The sequence below is a fragment of the Arachis hypogaea genome, chromosome 4 (assembly GCF_003086295.3).
Source record: "Arachis hypogaea cultivar Tifrunner chromosome 4, arahy.Tifrunner.gnm2.J5K5, whole genome shotgun sequence".
In the NCBI taxonomy this organism is placed as follows: Eukaryota; Viridiplantae; Streptophyta; class Magnoliopsida; order Fabales; family Fabaceae; genus Arachis; species Arachis hypogaea.
The window spans coordinates 80,173,627-80,182,151 of NC_092039.1; positions in this window are offsets into that span (position 1 = coordinate 80,173,627).

Here is an 8,525-nt window from a genome sequence, read left to right on the forward strand (position 1 = left end):
GTCAAGTATCATACATGATCATCTGTAACATTTCGTAATCAATTCGTCACTTTTCAGCTTTACTTCACCTCCAAGTTATCTCCATTTCCTAACTTCATCTGATTATTAGGTTTAACACTATTATTAATGACTAAAGGAATGGAAATAGAGGCTTAGAAGTTTGAAATGTAGTTTAAAATGCTGAAAATCATGTTTGTTGAAATAGGTGCCATGCGTACGTGTGGCTAACGCGTACGCGTGGGAGTGTAAAAGTGCAGCTTGCGCACGCGTCCCTTGTCATGCGTGCGCGTGGGTGAAAACTTCATGTCACTCATACGGGTAGATATGCTTATTTGCCTTACATATGCGCATGGGACCGGTCGCATACGCATCACCAAAATTTCATGCCACGTGTACATGTGGGCCACGTGTACGCGTGGGTGTACATTCTTCAAAACAAAAGAGATTAACCAGAGAGCTGCACAATTATGAAATACGTCACCTACAACATTACTTAATTCATACCAAAAGTTCCGACGGACATAACTCAATCATTTTAAATCGTTTTTTGTCCGTTCTTCGAATGGCATAAACTTGATGAACCCAATTTTCATTTAAAACAAATTGAAATCAATTTGGGATTCCGAAAGCCAAGTTATAGCCCGCTGAAGTTCAGTCCAAAACCAAAGTGCAACAAACCTCAAAACCTCATTTTCAACTCAAAAGTTCCATTTTATACACTTCCAAACCTACCAAATCAACATTACATACCTTTCTTCATTACCATAGCATCCACCACCAAAATCATAGTCCAATATCAATAAATTCACCAAATCACCACTAATTCATCAAGTATTTTCAACTATAAAATTACATTCTCACATCCATAATCATCAAACTATTTAATTCTCACAAACACCAAACCAAATCAACCAATAACAAGTTGCTAAACAATAATTACATACACAGTCGTTCCAGCCTATCCTATGGTCATCTAGCCTAAGTTTTCACAGAACCTGACATATTAAATGCAAGAAACCTAAACCATACCTTGGCCGATTCCCACGTGACGATCAAGGCAATTTATTTAAAACAAACACAGCCCTTCCAAAATTCAATAACCGCTAGGCTCAGCTTCCTCCAAGTTCCAATATCCACAATTCTAAGCTCCAATTATTTATTCACAACCTAATACATTTTCAAAAAACATATATACCTAATTTAATACTCAAAGCTCAAATTCAATAAAATTAAAATAGAATTATGGTATCCTCACCTTACCCAAGCTTCACATAAGTTAGAGTAAACGTTTTCCTCAAGCTAATTGGATCCTAAAATATCAGAAATCAAAGGAATTCAACGTCTCTTCCAAGTATTTGAAAATTGGGGGAAAATAATGGCTAGAAGTGATTAATGGCTTACCAAAGAAATTGTTCCGGTAGAAACGTAGAGTTCGACGTGGTGGATGCGTGGCCGCAAACGATGCGGTGATCGGAGCTCGGACAGAGAAGCTGCGGTGAATTGAATTTTGCCGAGGGTTTTCAGCGTTCCTTTCTCTCCCTGTATGCTTCACGTTGCTGCAGCCAAAATAAGGAAGAAAAGGAATGTGGCCTCATTTAAAGGCTGGCCCGGTTGGGCCCACGGTTCGGTTTGGGTCCGGTTCAATCAGTTTGGCCAGTTCGATCCAATCTTGGACTGTTTTCTTTGAAATTAGTGTCAAAATTCTCGTTTCGATGAGCTCTATCCTAATTTAATATAATATTCACATTTTTAATCTTCTTTACTAAAATGTGATTTATTAACTAACTATCTACTAATTTAACAGGGTTTACATCCTACCCACCTAATAAAGAATTTCGCCCTCAAAATTCAGATGTAGTTATCTGAAAAGAAATGTGGGTAATCCCTCCGTATATCTAATTCGAGTTTCCAAGTGTGTTCCTCAATACCAGCTCAACCCCAAGCTACTTTCACTAATGTTACTTCCTTTCCGCGTAATCATTTAATGCCGGTGTCATCAATCCTTACCGGAAGTACTGGAAGTGTCAGATCTTCCCTCACTTGAATCGGTTCCAGTTCCAGAACATGACTTGCATTAAGAGTATATCTCCAAAACTATGACACATGAAACACGTCATGCGAATTCGAAAGATATAGTGGTAAGGCAATCCTATAGGCTACCGGCCCAATTCTTTTTAGGATATCAAAAGGTCCAATATAACGGAGATTCAGTTTCTTAGTCTTAATACCTCTTCCAACTCCAATGGTTGGTGTAACCTTTAGAAAACATGCTCTCCTTCTTCAAACTCCAAAGGCTTTCGCCTCTGATCAGCATAGCTCTTCTAACGGCTTTGGGCTATAAGCATTCGGCTACAAATCTTCTTTATCTGCTCAGTAGTTTCAGCTATCTTTCAGGCTCTAATAAACTTCTTTCTCCAGTTTCGTACCAACATAGCGGAGATTGACATTTCCTTCCATACAGAATCTCATATAGAGCCATTCCGATACTCGTATGGTAGCTATTATTATAAGCAAATTCCACTGATGGCATATATTTCGATTCCAGCTCGCCGGCTGGTCCAAAACATAAGCCCTTAGCATATCCTCCAAGGTCTGGATAGTTCTCTCTTATTGTCCATCTGTCTGAGGGGGATATGCAGTACTTAAACTCAACTAAGTTCCAAAAGTACGTTGAAAAGTTTCCCAGAACCTCGATGTGAAACGAGGATCCCTGTCAGATGTAATGGTAGAAGGCACGCCGTGCAATCTGACAATCTCTTTGATGTACACTCGAACCAATTCCCCTATTGTGAACTTATTCGAATAGGGAGAAAGTGAGCTAATTTTGTCTGATTTTGTCAACCGGCCCACAGCTACCCAAATAGCGTCACGACCAGACCGAGTTCTAGGTAAACCTATCACAAGATCCATTGCGATACTCTCCCATTTTCATTGTGGAATCTCTAAAGGCTGGAGGGTTCCTGATGGTCTCTAATGCTCAATCTTAATCTTCTGACACATTAAATATTTAGATACATGCAATGCTACATCATTCTTCATTCCTGGCCACTAGAATATAGCTTTCAGGTCTTGGTACATTTTGATACTTCCCGGATCAATTTAAGCTCTTATGAGTTTTCTTCAAGATACTTTGTCGCAGGTCTCCGACATCTGGCACAACAATCCGGTTCTTAAACCTCCATAAACCATTTTGACCTTCTGACACTCTCCACTGTCTTCCCTGTTCAATTGCTGACAATATCTTACGTAACGCTTCACCATGTTGATGAGCCTTTAAAAGTTTTGATTTAAAATTACTTGAAATCTGCAACTGACTCAAACACAAATATCCAGATTCTTTTTTAATTCCTAGGTTCAAACCTTGAAATGCCTTTAGTAACTCTTCTTCTTGTAACATCGTCCAAGTTGCATACAAAGACTTCCGACTCAGGGTATTCGCACAACGTTCGCTTTTCCTGAATGATAATTTAATTCAAAATCATAATCCTTCAGAAGCTCCATACATCTCCTCTGATGCATTGGTGCACGAATTTGTAATTCGCACAACTAACCAGCAAGTGCACTGGGTCGTCCAAGTAATACCTTACGTGAGTAAGGATCGATCCCACGGAGATTATTGGTCTGAAGCAATCAATGTTTATTTTATTAATCTTAGTCAGGAGGCCAATAAGGTTATTTGGATTTAATTGTAAGAAGTCAAAGTATTTAAAATTGTAAGAAGAAAAAGAGAATAATAGCGTTACTTGTTGTGCAGTAATGAGAAATATGTTGGGGTTTTGGGGATGCTTTGTCCTCTGAATTTCTGCAATGTAATATTTAACTCAATTGTTTGTAAAGCACGTCTACGGCAAGATGCATGTAGGGTGTCACCATTGTCAGTGGCTACTTCCCATCCTCTCAGTGAAAACGTTCCTATGCTCTGTCACAGCACGGCTAATCATCTGTCGGTTCTCAATCAGGTTGGAATAGAATCCATTGATTCTTTTGCATCTGTCACTAACGCCCAGCCTTCAGGAGTTTGAAGCTCGTCACAGTCATTCGATCCCAGAATCCTACTCGGAATACCACAGACAAGGTTTAGACTTTCCGGATTCTCATGAATGCCGCCATCAATCCGGCTTATACCACGAAGATTCTGATTAAGGAATCTAAGAGAAGTTCATTCAGTCTGATGTAGAACGGGGGTGTTTGTCAGACACACGTTCATAGATTGAGGGAGGTGATGAGTGTCACGGATCATCACCTCTTTCACAATTAAGCGCGAATAAACATCTTAGATCGGACCATACACACGTTTGAGTGAAATAGAAACAATTGCATTAATTCATCGAGACGCTGCAGAGCTCCTCACCCCCAACAATGGAGTTTAGAGACTCATGCCGTCAAAGTGTATAAAATTCAGATCTGAAAATGTCATGAGGTACAAGATAAGTCTCTAAAAGTTGTTTAAATAGTAAACTAGTAACCTAGGTTTACAGAAAATGAGTAAACTAAGATAATTGGTGCAGAAATCCACTTCTGGGGCCCACTTGGTGTGTGCTGGGTGATGAGCGGATAATTTGTATACTTTTTGGCATTGTTTTTAGTATGTTTTTAGTATGATCTAGTTAGTTTTTAGTATATTTTTATTAGTTTTTAGTTGAAATTCACTTTTCTGGACTTTACTACGAGTTTGTGTGTTTTTCTGTGATTTCAGGTATTTTCTGGCTGAAATTGAGGGACCTGAGCAAAAATCTGATTCAGAGACCAAAAAGGACTGCAGATGCTGTTGGATTCTGACCTCCCTGCACTCGAAGTGGATTTTCTGGAGCTACAGAAGCCCAATTGGCGCGCTCTCAACGGCGTTGGAAAGTAGACATCCTGGGCTTTCCAGCAATATATGATAGTCCATACTTTGCCCAAGATTTGATGGCCCAAACCGGCGTTCAAAGTCACCTCAAGAAATCCCAGCGTTAAACGCTGGAACTGGCACCCAAATGGGAGTTAAACGCCCAAACTGGCACTAAAGCTGGCGTTTAACTCCAAGAAGAGTCTCTACACGAAATTTGCTTCATTGCTCAGCCCAAGCACACACCAAGTGGGCCCGGAAGAGGATTTTTATGTCATTTACTCATTTCTGTACACCTTAGGCTACTAGTTCTTATAAGTAGGACCTTTTACTATTGTATTAGAAGACTTTGGTAGCTATCTTCATTTTTATGCTATCTTAGATCATTGGGAGGCTGGCCATTCGGCCATGCCTAGACCTTATGCTTATGTATTTTCAACGGTGGAGCTTCTACACACCATAGATTAAGGTGTGGAGCTCTGCTGTACCTCGAGTATTAATGCAATTACTATTGTTCTTCAATTCAATTCCGCTTGTTCTTGTTCCAAGATATCACTTGTTCTTCAACTTGATGAAGGTGATGATTGACGCCCATCACCATTCTCACTCATGAACAAAGTGACTGACAACCACTCTTGTTCTACAAGCATTTGAGGCTTGGTGAATATCTCTTGGATTCCTGATTGCACGATGCATGGTTGATCGCCTGACAACCGAGTGCTCGCCTGACAAACGAGCCAATCATTCCGTGAGATCAGAGTCTTCGTGGTATAGGCAGGACCTGATGGCGGCATTCAAGAGAATCCGGAAGGTCTAAACCTTGTCTGTGGTATTCTGAGTAGGATTCAATGATTGAATGACTGTGACGTGCTTCAAACCTGTAACCTACTGGGCGTTAGTGACAGACGCAAAAGAGTGATTCTATTCCGGTAGGGGAGGGAACCAAACCGGTGATTAGCCGCACTGTGACAGAGTGCATGAGCATTAGTTTTCACTGCGAGGATGGGAGGTAGCTGCTGACAACAGTGAAACCCTACACGAGCTTGCCATGGAAAGGAGTAAGAAGAATTGGATGAAGGCAGTAGGAAAGCAGAGAGACGGAAGGGAAGGCGTCTTCATACGCTTATCTGAAGTTCCTACCAATGAATTACATAAGTATCTCTATCTTTACCTTTGTGTTATTTTCGTTCATCACTATATCCATTTGAGTTTGCCTGACTAAGATTTACAAGATGACCATAGCTTGCTTCAATACTAACAATCTCCGTGGGATCGACCCTTACTCACGTAAGGTTTATTACTTGGACGACCCAGTGCACTTGCTGGTTAGTTGTGCGAAGTTGTGTAATGCCATGGTATTGAGCTACCACGTTTTTGGAGCCATTACCGGGGATTATGAGAGTTGTGAAAAAGTAATGTTCACAATTTCGCGCATCAAGTTTTTGGCGCCGTTGCCGGGGATTGTTCAAGTTTTGAGCAAGCTTTTGGTAACATCAGTGCCAAGATCCGGCAACAACATCAAGTTTTTGGTGTTATTGCCCGGGATTGTTTAGGCTGGACAACTGACGGTTCATCTTGTTGCTTAGATTAGGTATTTATTTTTTTTCGAAATTCTTGAAGATGAGTTCTAGAGTTTCATGATGATTTGTTGAAATCTGGCTGGCTGAGAAGCCATGTCTAATCTCATTGGACCGAGGTTTCAACTCATCATCACAAGAGCTTGTTGATTTTTCATCAATCTTGCTTTTGGAGCAGTGATCTGCTAAGGCTTGGCTGGCCTTTGGCCATGTCTAGTGTTTTGGACCGAAGCTTTCTTTGAAAGCTTGGCTGGCTGTGAAGCCATGTCTAATTCCTGGACCGGAGTCTTAGACTAGCATTGCACTGATTCCTGGAATTCTCATTAAGAATTTTGATACCTTTTTTCATTTAATTTTCGAAAAACACAAAAAAATAAAAAAATCATAAAATCCAAAAATATTTCTTGTTTGAGTCTAGAGTCTCATCATAAGCTTGGTGTCAATTGCATGCATTCATATGTCTTATTGATCTTCAAGATGTTCTTGAGGATTTACTTGCTCTAATCTTTGAATTCTATTGACTTGATTGTTTTGTGTGTCTCATATGCATTTTCATTTTGTTAGTGTCAGTAGTATACAAACTGCTAAGTTTGGTGTCTTGCATGCATTGTCATTTGATTCTTGTTGCATTTTGGTTTGTCCTTATTATTAAAAATCCAAAAATATTTTTAATTTGTGTCTTTTCAAGTCAATAATACAGAGAATTGAAGATTCAGAACATACAGCAGAGGAATTGCACAGAAAAAGCTGGGCGTTCAAAACGCCCAGTGAAGAAGGACAGACTGGCGTTTAAACGCCAGCCAGGATACCTGGTTGGGCGTTTAACGCCCAAAAGGGTAGCATTTTGGGCGTTAAATGCCAGAATGGATACCATTCTGGGCGTTTAACGCCAGGATGGCTAAAGGGGGAAGATTTTGTTTTCAAATCAATTTTTTTCTAAGTTTTCAAAATTTCTTCCAAATCAAATCTTTTTCAAATCAATTTTTTCAATCAAATCTTTTTCAAAATTAACTTCTTTCCTTTTTCAAAGAAACTTACTATCAATTAATGATTTGATTCAACATTTCAAGTATGTTGCTTTTTCTGTTGAGAAAGGTTTAATGTTTGAATCATATCTTTTCTTGTTAAGTCAAGTTTTTAATTTTCAAATCAAATCTTTTTAAAATGTTTTTCAAATCATATCTTCTCAATCACATCTTTTTAAAACCAATCATATCTTCTTAACCACATCTTTTTCAAAATAGTTTTCAATCAAATGTCTCTGATTTCTAATTTCAAAATCTTTTTCAAAAATCATTTGATTTCTTTTCTATTTTCATTTTCGAAAATTAACTAATGTTTTTCAAAAATATTTTCAAAATTTTTCACTTAATTTTCGAAAATGACTTCCCTCCTTCTCACATCCTTCTAATTATGGACTAACACTATCCCTTAATGCAAAATTCGAACTCCATCTTCTCTGATAAGTTCAAATTTTCTACTTCTGTCTTCTACTCTTCTTTTCCTCTGACACCTAAAGGAATCTCTAAACTGAGACCATAGAGGATTCCACATTTTCTTGTTCCCTTCTCTTTCTTATGAGCAGGAGCAAAGACAAAGACATTCTTGTTGAGGCTGATCCTGAACCTGAAAGGACCTTGAAGAGAAAGCTAAGAGAAGCCAAAGCACAACTCTCTTTAGAGCACCTGACCGAATTCTTCAAAGAAGAAGAACTCATGGCAGCCGAAAACAACAACAATGCCAACAATGCAAGGAAAGTGCTGGGTGACTTTACTGCACCTACTCCCGATTTCTATGGGAGAAGCATCTCTATCCCTGCCATTGGAGCAAACAACTTTGAGCTTAAGCCTCAATTAGTTTCTCTAATGCAACAGAATTGCAAGTTTCATGGACTTCCATTGGAAGATCCTCATCAGTTTTTAGCTGAGTTCTTGCAAATCTGTGACACAGTCAAGACTAATGGGGTTGACCCTGAGGTCTACAGACTGATGCTATTCCCTTTTGCTGTAAGAGACAGAGCTAGAACATGGTTGGATTCTCAACCTAACGAAAGCCTGGACTCTTGGGAAAAGCTAGTCAATGCCTTCTTGGCAAAGTTCTTTCCACCTCAAAAATTGAGT